Below are 20,334 nucleotides of genomic sequence, written 5' to 3' on the forward strand. Positions count from 1 at the left end.
ATCCCATAATGCACAGAACAGTCCCTACAACGAAGAATTATTGGCCCAAAATGTCAATAGTGCTGAGGTCGAAAGCGCCTGATGAAAATAAGACAATGAGTGGGCCTCTTTGTGGTGATAACTCCTCTAGCATCCTTGGCCCAGCAAATTCTAGGTACATAAAGGCTCCATTGGTGCGGAGTTAGCCCCTGGGGTCCCGCGGCTTTTGCCTGCCTCCACCTCTTCATGTTCCATCTCCCACCCATTCCGGGTGGTTCTGCCACTCTGCTGTCCCAGCCCCACAACAAAGATCCAGTGGGAGAAAAGGCACACAAGTGCAAGGCTCGGCCAATCCGAAAACCCCCTCCCCAGACCCCGGTGATTTGTTCAGGGAAGCATGTGACTCAAGATAAGCTGATCAGAATTTTCTCTGGGACTTTTCTGCCAGAGGCTCTCTCTTTGCACTCGGACCAGTGAGCTGGCCGGACATGAGCCCGGGGCACCTGGCAGGCATGCAGAAAACAACGTCAGATCTGACTGATAAATGCTGAGAGGACAGAGTCCTGACGACAAATAGATGGCTCAGTGACATGAATCAGAACCTTCCCTTCTTTGGAATGACTTTTCTGTCTTGACTAATAGGGCTCTGTCTCTCCCACTGGGCTGGGAATTTCCTGTTCGTTTATCTCGATTTCAAGCACCAGCCTCCTCCCCCTTCCAAGAGCCTAGAAGAGAAGCCTGCCTACGGCAGGGCCACGCAACTGTTCATTTATGAACCCTGGTTACTCACCTGTCTGGCCCACAGAGAACACCTGAACCAGTCTCTCATCACATCACAGGAATGAGGGAATTGAGGCTGGGAAAGCACCATGTCGACCTTGGTAGGATGCCCTGGGGCAGTGATCTGTTTGGGCCCCTTTGGAGGACCTGATGTAAGCTACTGATGGCCCCCAAGGGGTTCATAAAACTCCTGAGTCCATCCCCTGACCCGCCTAACATCTCTCTGTTTGGATTTTTCAAGAGTGTTGTCTATGAATTTTGGACTGGGCTGGAATCCTGAATCTGCTGCTTCCTGGCTGAGTAAATCTCAGTAATTCACTTCCTCACTCTGAACCTCAGTTTCCTCATCTGCAAAATGTGGAGAGTGTTAATATCAACTCCTCAGAGTTGTTATTGGGGTGAAGATTAAAGGAGATAGTATAGGCAAAAACCTTTAGTCTAGTGTCTGGTGCTTAGTGGACAGTCAATGCTTTTGGGGAATAATATTCTGGAAATATTTTCTGTTTGAAAAATAAAGAGGAGACGCCCTGGGCCACCCCTCCCTTCCTAAGCTAGCAAGGCAAGGAATCTCCTCTGTGGCCTTAGTCAGGAGGTGGGTGTGGAGGCCGGACACATTCCCACCAGGGATATCCCTTTGCTGGTCAGTTGAGGTTTGGTGGGTGGTGCAGGGCCTGGTGCAGGCTTCCCCCACCCCCGGCACACCCAGCCCCACCCCCATGAGTCAGCCCCACTCCTTAAGGCACAGTAAAACCCACAAGTCACTTCCTGGCGGCCCCAAACAGAGACCTAGAACCCGCAGTGCAGGAACTGACCCCTTATCACTCCTCAGGCCTGATAAGAAGGGCAGGAGGGTCTGAGTCAGCCAGGAGTAACTAGCTGTTTCATAATTCTCCCCCAGCCTGCTCCCACCCTGCTCCCAGCCCAACCTGCTGCTTCTCCCTCTCCTCCACAGTTACGCTGCCATGCAGGTCCACCATTCAGCCCTCCAGCATCATCTCCAGAAGAAACCAGCTCAAACCTCTTTGGGAAGAGCAGCAGCCATGCAGTGGAGCACTCCCTGGAGTTTATCAGATAGGCAGGCTCTTCTGGGGCCCAGGGAGTGGGGCAGGAGACAGGAACAGTGTAAGGAAGGAGGGAAAAGGTAAAGGGGCCACGCTCTCCCATGAAGCACTCCAAAGGGAGGAGCTGGGGCTGCAGCCTCCTCAGTGGCACCCCAGCCTCCCACTCAGCCCCACTCTGGTCTGAGTATCCTCCACCTACCAGCTAGTAACACCCTCTTTTAAGCTGTATCTGCTTGTCCCACCCCACTACCCTTGAGAGAGAGGCCAGGTTTTCTTCTGACTCACAAGGCCTCATTCCTGCCATGCTCCAGATGGAGCTATTCTCAGTTTGTAGAAAGGAACTTCTCACACTGCTGGGTTTTATGCTGCCAGGACCTGGAGGGGGTGGGGGGGATTGAAATTTTCTGGGTGAGTGGGTAGAAGTTTGAGGAAAGGCTTCCTGGACGAGGTGGCATTTAGCTGTCCTGGTATTCTGACAGGAATGACAGAAGCAAGAGAGGAAGGCAGGTGATTCCCAAATAAGGCAACAACTCCAATTCGCCCAGCTTCTCCCTGAGTGAGTGGAAAGAATGAGAAGCTCTGCACTTATCAGCTATGTGACCTTGGACAAGTATCTCTCTGTCTCTGAGGCTACCTGTCAGAGCTGCCAGAGAAGAGGAAAACCCACAATATGTATCAAAGCCCAGTAGGTGCTTGAGCCATTTGGTCTATGAGGGGGTTTTCTCTGGGATAGTCTCTTGGTTGCTCCTCTGGTCTGAGTCAAGGGAAAGGGCCATGGTTGGAGGGAAACACGGCCAGGCTAATCCGGATTTTCCAATTGTTCCTGGCTATGTGTTTGCTCCTTGGGCCTGGGGGAAGGAAATTCCCTGCACAAAGACAGGAAGGCAGAGGTGCTCTGTGACAAAGGCAGAGCTCACAGTGGCGCCTGGTGTGATCTAAGAGTCTGCACCTAGAGAGCCAGGCAAGGGAATCACAGAAGAGGCTCAGTCACCTCAGCACCCCCTCTAAGGGCGTCAATTCAGGACGTCACAGATGGCGAAACTAAGACCCGAACAGTTTGGACCTGCTCTAGGTCACATAAAGGCTTCCAATTCAGTTCCCCCTTCACTTTTTTTCAAGTTCACAATCATTGACAGAGGACATTCTGTCAAGTACCTAGAAGATGGTAATCCCTCACTAATTGTAGTTGTAAGAGCATTCATACACACACACACACACACACACACACACACACAAATTTTAAACAGCTTTATCGAAAAGCAATTTGCACGCTATGCAATTCACCCACAGTAAGTATACTGTTTGGCGAGTGAATTTACGCAGCAGTTCAATCACCAACACAAACCAGTTTTCAAATACTTCCATCATCCTATTTGCCCATCTGCAGTCAATTCCACCCCCAGCCCCAGGAAACAACTGATATGCTTTCTGTCTTGGTGATTTTGCATTTTGTAGAAATACCCGCTTTCTTAAAAAAAAAAAAAAAGTCAAAAACCCAGGTAGAACCCAGCTCTATCTGGGCCTATAAAGGGGAAAACTTTAAGGGCAAAAATAACGTGTCCGTAAGGGGCCTAGAGAGAGCGGGGGCCTGACTCCTCCTGGTTCGACTCAGAAAACTCCCAGGTGAACTTAGGGTCAGAGAGGCCTGGGTGGGAAGGGGCCTTCGTGGTCCTGCCAACCTAGGCCTTCATTCCATAGACCCTAATCAAAGTGGCAGCAGCAATGATTACTACTCAGGGCCTGGCCTGGCCGTGTGTCAGCTACCCTGGCAACCACCTGAGAAGGGAAGCTAGGTCTGCATGTAGATGGCAGGGGGTCCTCACATCCCAAGGACCAGTGTGCTTAAGGAGCTCACGAGGTTCAGGTAGGTCTTGTCTCACACAGTTTAGATGGCATATGCCAGGCCTGGAGTCTGCTTAGGCCTCTAACGTGCCCTGCTGGGCCCGGGGAGGCTTGCTTTCTTGGGCTGGCCAGTTCTATTTCCCAACTTTTGCCTCTGGGCCCTGATAAGCTCATCACAGGTTACAAGCGTTCAAAACTAAAACTGCCAGCTGCATGGACTTATAAATGACTGGGAAAATCACCTTAGAAACTAGACCCAGAGCAAGCAGCCATAAAAGAGCTCATTCACAAAAGCAGGGCTGGCCTTGGCCTACCTGGGCAAGTAAAAATTGGAAAGGCCTCTTTTGTCCTAATCAGGAATTTGCCGCATTTTCCAGAGACTGGAGGCAGATTATAAATTTATTTTTAATGCCATGACAAGGCCCAAGAGGGAAGGGGAACTTTCCAGTGCTTCCAGTAGGACAGCCTTTTTCGCCCCCAAAAGAGCAAAGCTGTTAATCTGTGAGCAAGCGTGACTATGGTAATAATGATGATAACAGTGAACACTTACTCGGAGCTTCATATGTACTGTTCTAAGCACTATCTTATGGAGTATGTGCCATTATCACCCCTGTTTCACAGATGAAGGAATTGAGGCCCAGAGAGGTGAAGAAGTGTCGGGAGTCACACACAGTGGGGAGTGGAGCTGGGAGCCGAACTCTGCAAGTCGGCTCCATTTATGCCTTGCGCCTTGCGCAGTGCTGACTTCTGCCACGGAGATGCCTTGCCTCCCCTCGAGCCTTATTACTAGGCCATAAGTCCATCCTGGAACACCAGAGACCCATCAAGGCTGACACCACGGGTGCCCATGGCTCTGCTCTTTCCAGCATATCCCCAACTGCCCCTGTGAAGCCAGGGGTCTGTGATGCTGAATTATGAAAAATGAGTTTGGGAGGGTAGTTTTCACAAGTTGAGCCGTCTCCCAAAAGTAGATGGGCCTGGCACCTGTGAAAGTGACCTTATTTGGAAATAGGTTCTCAGCAGATGTCATCAAGTTAAGATGAGGTCATCCTGGATTAGGGTGGCTCTAAACCCCATGACTGGTGTCCTTATAAGGACAGGGTAATTTGGAAATCACACACGAGGAAGAGGGCCCCATGATTGCAGAGGCAGAGACTGAAGCACTGTGTCTACAAGACAAGCAACGCCAAGGATTGTCAGCAGCTACTGGCAGCTGGGAGAGAGTCATGGAATAGATTCTCCCTCAGAGCCTCCAGAAGGAACCACCCCTGTCTACACCTCGGTTTTGGATTTGGGGCTTTATTAATTGTGAGAGAATACATTTCTGTTGTTATAAGCTACTCGGCGGGTGGTAATTTGTTATGGAACCCCCAGCAAACTATTTTTTTTCCTCAAATCTTTCCAACCAGCTTTGTCATTGTGCTGGTTCCCTCATTAATGAATTAACCTTTGACATTTGGTCACTATATACTTGCATGAGAACCCTTTAGAAAATTATACTTTGCTATAGCATAGACCCAGAGCTGTAATTTCGGTTTACTCTATCCACTGTCTGATAAGCAATGTCCCCCCACTGTCCATCCCTCTGTCCCGGACATTGGGTAAATCTGGGTTAAGCCCCCCAGCTCTTCATGAATGGCAGTCCACCAGATGGTGGCAGGAGGTAAACAGCTCTCTCAGCCTTGGTGTTTTTTAGAAGGTAGAAGGCAGGCCAGCCTGGCGACCGAAAGCTGTGAGGTGGGGGCTAGGGGTGGGGTGACCTTTTTAAATGTAGCCACATCTGAGGAGTGGGGTAGAGAAAATACTTAAAAACCAATGCCAGAGATGCTGGGGGCCAGGGCTCGTGACATGAAACAGAAGGCCAGACAGCCCACTGAGGACAGTGAGGTCATTTTCAGGCTGACTCATTCAGATTGGCAGAGAAGAGTGTGTAAGGAGGAAGTCACCCCCCACGAACCAGAAACAAGTGGGGTACACGGGGTGGGCCTGGGAGCAGGGTGCTTCATCTTTCATTCTGGTGCTTACCAAGGCTTCCAGCAGAAGGCTCTCTCGGGACACCCTCAGAACCCAGGCTTGTGGTGAGATGTGGTTGGGGCAGTGGGCTAGGTTTGAATCTCATCTCCCTCATTTACTCACTGGATGAACAGGAACAAGAATCTGACCATCAGTTTCTTTGACGAGTAAATGACCACCTTTCCCCACCAAGTCCCGGGAGGCCTTGATGGACTCAGGGACAAGAAAACACTTAGCACAGGGCCTGGCATGAAACCGGGTACATAAAGGCTAAAAAAAATAAATAAATAAAAGAAAGAAAAAAAATTAACATTAAGTCATCCTCAAACATTCTTTTGGCTTTTTTTGAGGAAATCAGTCTGAACGTGGGGGTGGAAGGTGAAAGCAACTTCAGTAGTTTTTCCAAAAATGGAAAATATCTTTTAATGTAAAAACATTACTGCATTCCATTAATTGTAAGATGCACAATTTTTTCATATTTTAACATCTCAAAAACTCAGGTGTGTCTTACTAATTGGTGACACGTTGTTTAATTGATAGTTTTCCTTCATGTTAGTATATGAAAAAATGGTGTCTTTCAATCAATAGCATCTTAGACTTATGAAATGTGGTCTAAAATTGATAAACACTCATTATATAAAGTTCAGACACAGATAAGTATACATAGTAAAGGTTCCTGAATTCCATAACACCACCGCCCTAAAGACAGCTCACTCTGTGTGGAAGTGCACGTTTCTGTCTTCATTCTCTTTAACTGCTGGGCAAATATCCTCTGACCAGTCACCCAGACTTCCTCCAGTGTACCAGAGCCAAATTAATGCTCATCTAAAGACGGCAACATGTTACAAGTTGGGATTTCATGATCGGACACCTTCCTCACCCGCACCCCACGTGGCTGGTGCCTCTCCTGCTGCCCAGCCTTGCCTGCAGCTCAGTGCCCTGTACTGACCAGTTGTGGGGCTGAGGGAGTCCATGACTTCAGCCTTTTAAAAAATGTACGTGTAGTGCGGTTTGTAGTTTTACTATTTGCAAGTGACGAAAATCATGCAGATGTGGGACCTGAGGAAGGAAAGCAGTGGAAAATCAGAAAGGTGTGTCTTATGCAAGGACAAGTTTTTTTTTGTTTTTTGTTTGTTTGTTTTACCAGTGATAGGATTTAGCAGAACCACTAAGGCGCAAGAAGCACAATGTGACGGATGAACAGGTAGCAGCTGTCAGGAGCACTGGATTGAAAGACTCTGAGAACCACATTTTTCAGAGGAGAAGGGGAAAGTTACTTGTCCAACGTCATTTGACTAGTGATCAGTGGAACCAGCCTGGAATCCAGTCTAGTTTCTCGGCAAGCAAATCTGGGGCTCTTCCTGCCACACTACATGGCCTCCAACGGGATGCCCTCCTGCCCCCATTCGACTGTGCACAAAGTCTGCTTTGCTCTGAGTCTACCTCCATGGCCTCCTGCGGATCACAACTTGAACAGAAGACCGAAATGAGAGGCAAGGGGAAGGAGGCGGGGCAACACATCAGCCCGGGGGCCCACTGGCTATGAATGAGACTTCTGTTTGCCTGCCCTGTGTCTGGAATTTTGTATGAAAACAATGAACTGGAAGGAGGTGAAACCACGTTCCCAAAAGCAAGCCCCCTTCCAACCCCACTTTAATAAAAGACCTGCTTTGTTTCAAGCAAAGCAAAGGAGAAGCTGGGGAATATGCTGAGATTCGGGGGAGTTCAGGAGTTTGGGGTTCACATGCCAATGCCTACACGGGGGCAGCTATCAGAAAAATCAGGAGCCAAACCAAAACTTTCATCATCATCCTAACTGCGCTGATATTGAGTGGTGCTTTACACAAACTTGCAAAATGCTTTCCCAGATATTTTCTCAACAGAGTGAGAGCTTGGGGAGGGACAATAAACACTGATTTCTTCAGGCTTCTCTCTTGTTGTCTGGGTGGCCATGGTGTGTCAGGCACTAAGGGTACACTGCTTTGTCCATCACTGTCCTCATCCTTGGAAGTCTGACAGATCGGCCGGGGTCCTGGCTTCTGCGCCTGCTAGCTTCAATACCTTGTGCAGGTTAATGGATTGCAGTACCAGCTGCAAAAGAGAGAATGGTAATGGTTGCCTGGCACGGATGGCTGTGAGGAGTGAATGAGCTCCTGGGATAAGGGGTCTGGCTTATGGCACGACCTCAGTTGGTGGTGGCCATTAGCTATTATGGCTAGTGAGGGGTTTACAGTAAGGCTGAGAGTATGGCTGGAAGCATCTGGGCATGTTACCTGGATGTAAGTTCCATCCAGAGAAACTGGGTGTATGCGGGGGAGGGGAAGACAGGGGGAGTATCATACCAGGCGGATTGAGTGACGCTCCAGGCAGGCAGAGGCCCACAGGTTGGGATCCTGGTAGACAGAGTTGTCGGAGCTGTGCAGCTTTTCATCTTAATGACAATCCACAAGTAAGTACTGACATATAATGAGGGTCAGATTATATCACTCCTCTCCTTCAACCCTCCCGAGTCCTCATCTCACTCAGAATAGTTACAATCCTTACAATAGGGCCTGACACGATTGGGTTCCCACTACCTCTCTGACCTCCACCCCTACACTGTCTTCCTGACTCTCTCTGCCCTGGTCACACTGGCCTCCTTGCTCACCCTCAAACATGACAAGCATGCCCCTGCCGCAGGGCCCTTGCACATGCTGTTCTCACTGCCAGATGTGTTCTTCTCTTAGATATTCACACAATTCCCTTGTTTCCTTCAGGTTTCTGCTCAAATACTACCTTTCCAAAGAGGCTTCCTTTGGCCACCCTATATAAAATAGCAACCTGTCAATGGTGCCCCCTATCTGCAGTATTAGGCTAAATTTTTCTCCAGTTCACTTATCAGACCATGACATACTTTATAAAATACACACTTCTGTTATCTGTCTCTTTCTCCACCTGAACTTAAGTTCTATGAGGGCAAAGATTTTTAGTTAGCTTGCTAGGACTTAGCACTATGCCTGACATGCAATGGACACTCAAAAAAGTATATATTAAATGAATAAACCTCTGTTAAGAGAACACAGCAGCTGCTGTACAGAAGTATGGGAATAGTCCTTTTTTGTTGTTTAGAACTAACACTTGTTGGCAATTGCTTTGTACCAGGTATTAGACTAAGCCCTTGACATGAATTATCTTATTTAAGAAAGTATTATTATCCCATTTTATAGATCAGGAAACTGGATCTCAAAGTTTAGTCCCCTTACTCAGGCAGTAATGGCAGGGCCAGAACTATGTCTAGTTCTGATGCCCCCAGATGTGTTGGTTCCTAGCTACACACTGTGCTTATTCCTGATGCAGCAGGAGTCTGAAAGGATGGACACCAGACTATAGGAGGCCTATAGGTGATCTGTATGCTTCTTCATATTTTTCTAAATTTATGAATTCTGCACCCCCCCCCCCCGCCCCAATAAGCAGGTATTTATTTTATACTTAGAGAAAGGAAAAGATTGATCATGTCTGTCCACCTATCTATCCACCGGGCTTCACTAAAAAAGTGGGGACCCTAAAAAGGTAGGTTGCCCGCAACTCTGCCTCAGTCTCTGAATCTCTGGGAACCTGGTTAGGGGCAGGGGGGATTTGAGGACCCCTTCTCCAGATGATAATGGCAGAAACAGCTTTCGGGTAGGCTGTGAGGGCTGCGACTATTACCAGAGGCAGCAAGGGCAAATATGGAAGAGAAACTTTCTTTCATGAGTGCAGCTGTGCAACTTTTTTTCCACTGGATCCTGGCACCACATGAACAACAAAAATGCTTCAAGGTTTGAGACTGGCTCACTTAATTGATGCCACCTTCCCCACACTGTGCTTGGCTGTAATGAGGCTCACGTTTTCACCCAGAAACAACAGGCAGACTCTTCCAAGAAAACTCAACCCCACCCCTTCTTAGTGTGGGTTTCTGTCCCTGCAGGGTCTAGTCAAGAGGAAAGGAACGCTGTGACACATGTATGACTAAACCCCTTAGATCAATGAGACCACCCCTCTCTGCATCCTGACTCTCAGTAAACACCACATTAGGGCCAAGAAATCAGCACTCCCAGGAAGAAGTGAAAAACCAAGAGAATGTTCATGTTCTTAGGAAATACGCACTACAGCAAAAGAACACCATGAATGAGCTGACATTCTCAAACAGTTCAGAAAAAAGTATGTGTGTACGTGCATGTGTATATACATGTAAAGAGAGTGACAAAGCCAACTGGGCAAAACGTAAACAATTAGTGAATCTGAGTGAAGTGCGAATGTGAGTTTCTTATGCTATTCTTGCACTGTTTCTGTAAGTTTGAAATCACATCAAAATAAAAAGTTACAAAGAAAAGAAAGTATACGAGTGCTGAATTAACTAAGGTGTTCAGCTCAGTGTTCAGAGAAGCTGAACGAAGGGTTCAATTCTTTCCTCCTGCTAAATTAGTGAAGAAATTGTGATCACTTCATTCTTCTTCCTGTGGGTCACTCTGGATCCTCTTAAACTTCCTGGTATGGAAAACATCCTGCTTGGACAAGAGCTTTGATCAAAAAAATGCAATAAATGCCTGGAGCCTGAGATTAGAATCTTTGCAAGGGAAGGTAGGAAATAAAATGAAAGGGAAAACTTGGGTACCTCCCCATGAAGAGGCAGGACAAGGCAGGGTCAACATGGAGAAAATCTGACGACTTGCAGCTTGTGCCTCCCAGGGCAATGGTGGAGCTGGAGGGCAGTGACGGTGAGTGAGGCACAACCCTGCCATTAAGAGACTACAGTTAAATAGGGGAGAAGCTGCACACAGATGACTAGAGGGGTGGAAAGTGCTCGGGGCACAGAAAAATTCTCCAAGGGCTAAGAGCAGGCAGGTTGCTTGGGGAATTTTCTAAGGAGAATGGGAAGGACACGAAGGGACAGGAACAGAAATGCCCTGCAGTGTAGCCTCTTGATAAATTCTCTTTCTGCTTAAGCCAGTCTGCTGGCTCCTCACTACCAAAAGCACGTATCCTCCTTGCAGTGAGTGGGACAGCGATTGCTCCCTTCAAGGTCTGCACAGTCAGCCTCCTCTGTCTCAACCATTTCTTCCAACTGAAATCCTCTCTTCCCAGTCTCCTCCCAAAACCTGCTCTTCCTCCAGGCCCAGCTCTTCTGCATGAATCCACTCACGCATACCCAGTGCTTTCCTACCTTCCTTGCAATGCCTTCCTGTTTACATCTCCAATAAGTGCATATCTTTCTTGCCCTTCAAGGCCTGTCTGCAAAGTCCTGCCCCCTTCCAATTCCTCAAGCTGCTTCCTGGAGAAGTCATTTGATTCTGAAACAATGAAAGGCATTAGAATGGCATCGTCGTTCAAACATTTAATACTCAGGATGCATGGACAGAAAGCTATTTTGAACGGCCCAGTCCCACCATACTCTTTGGGGTTCAGAGCCTTCTGGGAGCCATTCTTGAAACCCTCAACACACCAATGCCACTCCAGAAGGCACTCAGCATGGAGGGCAACCTTGTCATATGACAGGGACAGCTGAGAGAGCCAAGTTCACTGGGCCTGGAGAGGTGCATTCCAGTAACTAAAGAGCGTCATGAAAGAAGCAGCTAAGTTCTGGGTAGCAAAGAGATCAGAATTAGAACCAATGCAGTTGGAGATACAAGGACTTAGGACTCCAAAGGCAAGAAACATTTACGTTATAAAAAGCTGCCATATACGGTGTGTGCTCCCTGTTGCAAGAGGGAGCCAGATGAAAGTGGGAAAGCATATAAAGATTTGTCTTGGCCTACATCAGAAACTCCCAAATGTCTAACCATTAGGGCAGTCTCCAGTGGTCTAGGGTAACTTGAGAAAAATCAGGACAACATGCTGAGGTTTTCCAAAAGCTAGTCCATTTAAAGGACTTCTCCTTTTTGATATAGGTCTATAATCCAAAGAATTCTGAAAACCAGGTTTTTTGGTTTGGCACAAAAACTCATTTGGCAGAAAATCCTGTCTTGAACTGACATATGGTTATTTATAGACTTTACTTATTCCACTTAGCTGAATATTGATATATTCACTTAGAAATTTTATATTTTATTATGGAGTGTTTATATGTACTGTATTACCTTTCAAAAAAAAAAAAAGACAAATGAACAACAACAAAAAAACAACAAAAAACTCTCAATTCCAAAACAAAGCTGGCTTCCAGGGTTTCATAAGAAATTTTGGACTACTATTAGGTGCATCCTACTTCTAGGTATATAATGGCCTTTCTTTAATGAAATGGTTAAACAGTAGTGCTGTGTGTGTATGTGTGAGTTTTCTTGTCAGGTGTTTTTAATAAAAAAATGTTATTGCTTGGTAAAATAAAAAAGCTGGCAACACTATGTCTAGCTCTAAAATTTCGGGAACATTTTATTGTTCAGTGAAGTCCAACTCTGGCATAAGGCATTTCTGGTGCTTTTACAAATTTAGGCTTGATCAGAACACAAGTTGCTAGCTGGTAGCCCCACTGGCCAAACTGAGCCTGCAGACATTTTTTTGCTTCACACAGTGAGTGTACTCTTCCCTCCATTTTAATTTGGAAAGTGAACCTAAAGTCTAGTTTCCAGTTTCTCTTGAAAATTCAGAAGATATTGACAACAGTCCTACATGGAACACAACCAGGTAGAGCCAAGAGGCAAGTGGCCCTCTGCTTTCCAGGTGACTCCTCTCTGTAGACTGGAACACCCAGTTTGCTTCACTGCCAATGCACAAACCAAGAGAAACTGCTTTTTCTAGGTTAGGATTACTGGTCACCAGCTCCATATAAGAAAGGTGCCCTGGCCAATACCTCCACACAAAACCAGGAGGTTGCTGCTCCAGGGAAGGCCTGGAGCAGAGTTCTGGGAGCCTAGGAGGCCAAGAACAATTTGCTGGGCTCAGCCAATGCCTTAGCTGATGGCAAAAGAACTGGTTTCATGAGGAATTCTTCCTCACTTTCACAGTAACTCCTGCAGAAGCTGCAATTTTCAGTTATATTCTCACACCCTGCCTGATGCCCTCCTACTGAAAGCCAGAATGGAATATGATCCTTTGTCCACAAGGATGGCAGTACTGTATTCTGAAAGGAAAGTTTCAAAAGATAGCATTAGTACATTTAAAACTTTTTTTTTTTTTTTTTTTAAGGAACAATATAAAAAAGCAAAATAAAACTAGTCATTTTTGGTTACTCAACCTATACCCGTCCACTGAAAGCTAACCCTTTGGTCACAGTGGAGCTTGTACAGTAGTCCCTCCATCCGTGTTTTCACTCTCCATGGTTTCAGTTACCTGCACTCAACTTCGGTCTGAAAATATTAAATGGAGAATTCCAGAAATAAACAATTCATAAGTTATAAATTGCACGCCATTTTGCGTAGCGTAACGAAATCTTGAGCCGTCCCACCCTGTCCTGCCTGGGATGTGAATCATTCCTTTGTCCAGCATCGCCTTGCTATATTCGCTCCCCGCCTGTTAGTCGCTTAGTAGCAGTCTCAGTCGTCAGATCTACAGTCATGAAATCGCAGTATTTGTGTTCAGGTCGCCCTCATTTTACTTAATAATGGCTCTAAAGCCATTCACAAAACTTTTATTATAGTATAATGGCTTTAATTATTGTTGTTAATCTCTTATTGTACCTAATTTATACATTGAACTTTACCTTACGTATGTATGTATAGAAAAAAAAAAACATTGTATATAAAGGGTTTGGTACTATCCACAGTTTTAGACATCTAATGGGGGTCTTGGAAGGTATCATACCTTCATGGATTCAAGAGGGCACTAATGTATAGGTGGAGTATGCCACTTATAGACAAGACCTGTTTAATGGAAAGAGACAGAACTCTTTCGAATACAAAGCATGTAATATAAAAAAAAAAATCCACAAATGAATAAATGTTAAATTCTGCCACCTGTGTCTTTTCTCTTTTTTAAAGGAATAAAGCATTTATCTCAGTTGAAGTTGATGTCCCTTCCCTGGTTCTCCTTCACTTCTTTAAAAATCATTTTCCTTGCACCACTGCCCCAGAAGCAAATAAACAAAGTTAGTATTTCAGCTGTCACTAGCTACAGTTTTCCTACATAGAAAACATGGAGTCGTTTTTGTCTTTCATTCAGTACTGTTTGAGTTCCAGCAGAGTTCATACACATGAACTCATTCATTAAGTTTAACTGTTGTATAGTGTTCCATCACATAGCCATAAACCACAATTTGTCTCCTTCTTTATTGATGACATTTAGCTTGTTTCTAAATTTTTGCTATTATACAGAATGCTTCTCTGAATAGCTTGAACATCTGAGGTTCTCATATAATTAGAAGAGGGATTGTTGGTCAAAGTGTTATACATTTTCAACTTTATTAAATATTACTCAATTGCTCTCCCAAGTGGCCATACCAAGTTATATTCCTGCATGCAATGAATTTGTTTTTCTACACCTTTACTAATACTTAGTTAGCATTGTCAGACCTTCAATTTTTAAAATGTGAAAATGTATTTAAAACATCTAAAAAAGGGGGTACAATTAAAAGCAAAATAAAGATGATTATTTTTATGATATCTCAATCGTGTTTTAGTTTGCATTTCCCTGATCTTTTTATATTTTATTGGCCATCTGGATTCTTTGCCTGAGACTTGCTAGTTCATATCCTTTGATCTTTTTTCTTTTGGATTTTTCTCACCAGATTGTAGTTACTTATACATTTGGGATAGTAATCCTGTTATATATGTTGCAAATATCTCTGTTTGTCTCTTAATTTATTAAATACCTCTCAATGTACAAAAGTACTTAATGTTGGTACAGGTGAGCTTATTTTTACCTTTGTAAGCTGACTCAACACCAAGGTCATAAGTTTGTCTCTCTCTCCTTTTTTTCTAATAGTTTGACATGTTTAATTTACCTGGCATTTATTTTTGTGAAAGGTATAGAGATTAGCTCCCCCCCCAATATGGAAATCCAACTGCCCTCAAGCTGTTAATTATTTCTCTGTGATTTATAATGTAATGTGACCACTCTTATAATGTACCAAGATTCTATAGGTGCTTGGATTAATTTCTGAGCTCTTTTGTTCCACTGACAAGTGTCTGGCTCCACCCTACTGCCAAATTCTAAATCATTATAGCTTTATTTGAAGTCTTGCAATTTGATGGAGCAAGTCTGTCCTTTTTCTTTTGCAGAAGTTCCTGACAATTATTGAAACTTTACATTTCTTCATAAATGTATCAGTTTTTTATATATAAAGAAAAATTCCATTGGAATTTTGACTAGAATTACATTTATAGATTCATTTTGGGAGACCTGCCATCTCTATGACACTAAGCTTTCCCCTTCATGAATATAGCATATTTCTCTATGAATTCAAAGCTTTATTCCAGGCAGGTACTTCATAGTTTCTGTTGCTATCAGGCATGGGCTCTTTTTTCTATTACATTTTAAAATTAGCTGTTACTGGTACTTAGAAACACTATTGATGTTTGTATGTTGATCTTAAAATGAGCAACCTTTATTCAATTCTTATGAGTCCTAATAGTTGACAGATGGTCTTGAATTTTCTATACAGATCATTACAAGATCTGAAAATGACAAATTTTTCTTCCTTTCTAGCCCCTATATTGCATTTCTTATGTCAGATAGCACTACTAGTACAATGCCAAGAATTTGGGGTAAGAATGCATATTAGTTCCAGTTCTTGACTTATAAAAATCCTACTTAGGTTACCCTATCAAGTGTGATGATTGCTGTACATTTTAAAACACTTAAAACTATTGTGGGATATTTCAAATATAAGCAAAAGTAGAGCAAATAGTATAATGGATCCCCAGTTACTCTTCCCAGCTTTGACAAACTGTATTAATCTTTTTCATCTACTTTCAATACTTTTGAAAAGAAGATGCTCAGGACTCCCTACATCATATCGCATGCATACTTTTTAAGAGTCATTTTAAGTTCACAGCAAAATTGAGCTGAATATAGTATGCATTTTTTAAAAGCTCTGAGAAATTGCTCATTTTCATACTTCTCAATAACTTATTACTAATCTTATGAACAGTGACTGGTAACTGACTAGGATTTTTGGTTTGGTTACTAGAAAGCTTAGAGCCAGCCATATGTGCAGGGTGGCACGGAGTAGTTTTTTCCCCTCTCAGTTTGGCTCAGTTTTATATCCTCGTGCTTGTTTTATTTTTCTTCTTTCCCCATCCATACTCATTTAAACCACACTATCCAATAATTTAGGTATCTGTGTAGGCCAGATACGGAAGAAGGCAGGACATAAATAAATGCTCATTCATTATCTTTTTACTTGGTAATTGGTAAAAACTAGGTCCGGCTTTTCTCATTGTGATGTTTAAGTATCTACTTTAAATAAGGCTAAAAGTCTGTAAGAAACAAGGTCCTCCTCTACAGTCAAATTTACATTCATGGTAACAGAATGTTCACTGCCACTAATGGATTTTATTCCAGACTGGGGGGCACATCAGCATACTGTCTGCCAGTGGCTACCGCTAACAACTAGAAAGTAGTGGCTCAAGTCCATCTTAAGACTTGGCTTCTACTTCCCTCACCCAACAAATATTTGTTGAGTAATACATGCTAGGTATTGCACTAGGCTCTAGATAGATAAAAGCAAGTGAGCCCCAGTATTAGCCCTTACGGAGCTTATAGTCTAGTGGGGAAGACAGAGAAGAAACCAGCAATTACAGCCCAGGGAAGGAGAGGTTCACCTAGTCCAGAGTGACCAAAAAACAGTTTTCCCATGGCTTTTAACATAGCAGTTGAAGATACAGGACAATTTTAAGGAAACTATCTAGTTTGAGAAATCTTGGTAAAAACTTCTATATTTAAATTCTAAGTATGACAGTTGTCTTGAGGATACACAAGCTTGATAATTCGACATCCAAAGAAATGTATTTTGGACTTTATACGATTTGTTCAGAATCAATAGTATCAATGATACAAGATGTGGGGACAAAAAATAATTTTCTTCCCACCTTCCTAAGTTCTTCTGGCTGGGCTAATAATCAAATTAACATGAGGCAGAAAAACAGGAGAAAATGTCCAAAATTACATACGTATATGTGGAGGTTCCATAAAATTACGAGATCTGAGGGTGCACTGGGCAGTTAAGGTTTATAAGCTATGATAGACTAAAAAGAGAGGCAGAATTCTGCAACTTCAAAAGGAAAGCAGGTAATTCACATGTAATAAGAGCAAAGATGTAAACAAATTCTTGATGAAACACCCAGAAATAATGAGATAGAGGGGAGTCCAGCAAACAAGCTTGGCTAGATTTCTTCATCTGCCACACTTAATTCATATATGCTAAGGTGAATATGCCAAGGTTCCCTTCCTGAAAGTGGTTTTTTGTTTGTTTGTTTGCTTGTTTGTTTTTTTAAATCTGAATTCCTTTAGGACAGGCAAGAGTCAAAGGCTCTTTCTCAAGTCTTTTGCTCTTTAATAACGAGTTTAAAATCGGTAGCCCAAAAGTCATATTTTGGGTTGGTAAACTCTGGCCCCCCTCAAAGGGAAGGATGTAATTCTTACAGAAGTCTCTTTAGTCTATTGATTTTGATATATTTCTTAAAATCAAGTTGGCCGACAATTCAGATGTTTCCTAATGGGAAGTTAGGTGAGGAACCATTCTCCAAACTGGCTCCCAATGATCCCTGCTGCCTCTTGGTGTCCATGCCCTTGGTTACCCCATCCTCCCCACCCGCAAATTGTACCTGGGTTGGTCTGTGTGACCAATAAAATATGGCAGAGTGATGGTATATCACTCCAGAAATTAAAAAAAAACCTCTATCCTTTGTGCTCTTCTTCTCTCCCTTGAATCACTTGCTCTGGGGGTGGGGCGGGGGGAGCCAGAGGCTGTGCCTTAAGAGGTCCCTGTGGTAAGGAACTGAAGCTTCAGGCTAACAGTCACCTGAAGGAGCTTAGAAATGAATCCTCTAACCCCAGCTAATAGCTTGACTGCATCGTCATGAGACCCTGGTCCAGAACCACCCAGTTAAGCGGCTCCTCAATTCTTAGAATCAGTGTGAGATAACAAATGTTTGCTATTTTAAGCTCATAAATTTGGGAGTAATCTGTTATACAACAATGGACAACTAAAACAGGTTTGAAGACTTTGAAGATCAAAAAATAAATGTATTTTAAGTATTCAAAGACAAATGACTTGAGCGGGTAGAAGGTTCTATTTACTCTAGATACTCTCATAGTACTTATTCGTCTTCATTGATAAGAAGGGCTTTACTTGTTTACATGAACACAGCACATATATAATTCATCACCTAATTTTTTGACTAGAGTATTTAAAATATAAAGTTTTTTTTTTTTTGGCTAAAGTGCATGACTGAATAAATTCTCCCCATGGATTTTTAAAAATGTGATTTCATTCGCTACATAAAGTGTTAAATTAGAATGTCCAACTTTAAAACTATACCAAATTTAGTTTGTTGAAGAAAATGTGATCAGCTCTATATACACTGACATTTTAAGGGAAATAAAAATTTGATTAAAAATATCCAAAACACATTAACTCTTTCAAAGTTAGTTATGAAGTATATGAGGAGGATGGGCAGTGTTTGTGATGGGGGCAGTTTAATAGCATCTGCTAATTATCTCAGAGCAAGTTTTCAACCAAAACCAGAATGGCATAACTATGCAAAGACTTTATGAACAGTGAAATAACATAGCAGAAACCTGGGATTCAAGTGGAAATGGTCAAGATTTTGAGTGATTTTGGTGTTCCTTCCTTGTCTGCTTGAAGATCCTACCATGAGGAATAAATCCCTGCCATTTAAGAGGGCAAGGAATGCTGTCTAAGCAGGCATGCCTGCTTCAAATTCTATATGGGACAAATATATACAAATTTAAGATGTAAAAAAAACCTCTAGAGTAAAAGTTTAAATTTCCACTAAATGAAGTTTGGCTATCTGGATGTATTCTGGCCAATTCTGAAGGAGTAAAAGATGAAGCGAACAGCAGCTGTGGACAGTGGGACCATAACCAGCAAAAATTCCTTTACTCTCCCCCATGCCCTTTTGCTTTTATTTATTCTCAATGTTCTTGTCTTTTTTATAAGCATATTTATCTCAGTGTCCTTGTATGATAGGATAACAAATCATACAAGATCTGAGCTGAAACATGCTTAATCTATGGGCAGAAATATATAGTTGCTTAATCTACTGAATGAGTAGCACCGTAAACACAGGCAATAAGACATGGTGAACTTGCTTCTACGTGCATGGGGTTACTGGCTCCATCAACCCATACCCCAGTTTATCAATGACAGATTTCTTTCAAAGACCAAGTCTAGTTAAGACACGGCCCTAGCATAAAAAAAAAAAAAAAAAAAAAAATCCTTTACTAGTTATTTGTTACTTGCAAAGTACAGTTCAAACCATTAAATGGCAAAACTCCAAGATGGTACATAAAGTCTTAAAACAGCTGTCCAATCACAATGCCTCTTCTAGGAAAATCCATTTCTAATCTTAATAGTTTATAAAACCAGATATTCAAGAGAAACCAGTCCTGTTCCCCAGACTAACTGCAAGAGAAATTCACTTCTGGCTCCATGGGCTCTTGTGTCTTCCTTTAGTTCATTGTATTTTAATTGCCAGCTTCCTTGCCTGTATTTCCCCCCTATGCCAAAAGCTCTAGGGACCTGGCACAGTGCCTCATATCAGACACTCATTGTTTGCTAAATGAATGGATATAAAACCACTGAAGCCTGGAGACACAATGTAGACTGACAAAAAAAAGTCATCATCATCATATTAATTCTCGACTTTATAACTATTATTCCAACTGTAAGTAAAAAATTTTTTGGATTTTCTCCCTGATAGGCAAAAAGGTGAAAAACGACTGCTAAGACCTCCTCTAGCATTCTAGTTCTATGTACATGTTTACAAATCATGTTTAAAATAATGATTCGTTTATATGAACACACCAGACAGAATTCCTAAGTGCAAATGAACAATAGCCCCTTAAAATGTACATACTTTGACAAATTACTTACTCATTTAATTGTGGAAATCAATTTGCAATTCTACAGAATTTTTTGTTTCTATACAAAGAAAAATCAAATAGCTTTTTAAAAATTTACAAAAGAAACATTTACTACTAAAAATAAATCAGAAATCATAAAAGGAGAAAATAATTGATAACAATTATACAGATATAAGCACTACTGTAGCTTAGGTATAAATTTTTGAGTCCTCCTGCTATAAACATATCTTGTATGTCTACATTATTTCTTTATAAAACCAGGGTTATTCTAAACTGGTAACCTCTTTTACTTAATGTACTATGAATATCTCCTCATATATTCTGCAAGCACAGTAATCTGTAGAATGGCAATATTAATTTATTTCACTGCTGGATATTTAGGTTGTTGATCCATCACTATTACAAAAGAAAAAAGAAAAAAAAAAAGGTACATTAAATGCCCTGGTAGTTAAAATTTTGTGCACACAATTATGTTTTCAGAATAAATTTCCAGAAGTGAATTTTTTGGAGCAAAGCTGTACATTTTTACCACGGTCGATTTGTATGTAGTTTTTTCTTTTTGGTAGTAGATTTCCATCCTTTTGACAGTAGATGTAAACAATGGAAGCAGTTAAAGGTCACGGGGCGGGGGGGGGGTCAAGTTTGGTGATTAAAGTGAGAG

At 42.7% G+C, this 20,334-nt stretch overlaps 1 long non-coding RNA gene across 1 annotated transcript; it reads right to left on the reverse strand.

Annotated features, from left to right (window-relative positions):
• Nucleotides 1–1,517: 1,517 nt before the first annotated feature.
• LOC118601689 lies at nt 1,518–9,087 on the reverse strand. The gene is made up of 2 exons (XR_004950512.1): nt 6,820–9,087; nt 1,518–6,734 (listed from the first exon to the last, which is right to left on the reverse strand). It is a non-coding gene; the product is annotated as an uncharacterized LOC118601689 (long non-coding RNA).
• Between the last annotated feature and the right edge of the window lie 11,247 nt (nt 9,088–20,334).

The sequence above is a fragment of the Rousettus aegyptiacus genome, unplaced genomic scaffold (genome assembly GCF_014176215.1).
Source record: "Rousettus aegyptiacus isolate mRouAeg1 unplaced genomic scaffold, mRouAeg1.p scaffold_m13_p_4, whole genome shotgun sequence".
Taxonomy (NCBI): Eukaryota; Metazoa; Chordata; class Mammalia; order Chiroptera; family Pteropodidae; genus Rousettus; species Rousettus aegyptiacus.